Here is a 1,113-nt window from a genome sequence, read left to right as displayed (position 1 = left end):
TCGGGCGGCATCAAAAATTGTACTTTGCTTTGGCTATGGCGGCGCCTTGCACAAAATGTTCTTTACCAAAGCTTTACACTCAAAAGTGTAAGTTCCTTTTATTCTACGTTTATTATATCATATACGTTACGCTCATACCCACGGAAAAATAAGCTCTTGAATATTTCAATGAAAAAATTATTTTTAACCACAAAGCTTTTTCCATCTAACAAAACTATGACTGATGTGAGCCACCGGCGGTATATGCCGCCAGATAAAGCATTCGCTTGTGAACCACCGGTGGTATACGCCGTCCTTAACGTGTTAAACTAACTTGATAAAAAGTCCCTACGAATTCCTTTCAGAATGTTATATTAAAGATTACATTAAAAAAATTGGAATGAAAAGAATGGTTGGGAAATATTTTTAAAGGTTTCAAATGTCGTATAGGCAGATTTTTTTAAATTTTTATTAGTTTCACCATTTGTGTACTATTACGCCAATGAAAAAAACTCTTTTCAGGTTACTACATATCTATATACTTTTTAGATTTCTAAATAAGTCGTGAAAAAACTTACGGTAGTATTATCTTTTATATGCGGAAGCATATGAAATTTTCTATACCTTCCAATTCATATTTCAAGGTAATTTCGCTATGCAAAGTTTCTAATGGATATATCTGATTTCAACTTTGAAAAAGAATAATCCAACGTTCATCTGACAATTCAGATATTTTAAATAACAAAGGTGCTTAGAACATAAGTGGTTGGTAAATCAATTCTAACCGCTTCTTGTGTAAACTTGATTACAAAGGGCCGATAAAATTTAGGTTAGAATATATTAATGAGAATGTGCTGATATTCTTACTTCGAAACCCAATTGTAGATCCATAATTTTATGAATGAATACGCGAGTGAATTCTTTAGTTTAAAATTTTTAATTAAATGCCCTTAATGAATAACTTTAATTGGTTTACATATCTGAATATCTCATAATAAAAATGAAAAATCGAGTAAAGAAACAATGTATTGAATCAGTTTTACCAAAAAATTATCTGATGTGATGGGCGTAGAAGGCTCATCAGAAGAGAGAGAGAGAGAGAGAGAGAGAGAGAGAGAGAGAGAGAGAGAGAGA

Source organism: Glossina fuscipes, unplaced genomic scaffold, assembly GCF_014805625.2.
Source record: "Glossina fuscipes isolate IAEA_lab_2018 unplaced genomic scaffold, Yale_Gfus_2 154, whole genome shotgun sequence".
Taxonomy (NCBI): Eukaryota; Metazoa; Arthropoda; class Insecta; order Diptera; family Glossinidae; genus Glossina; species Glossina fuscipes.
Note: the sequence above shows the minus strand (reverse complement) of the source record.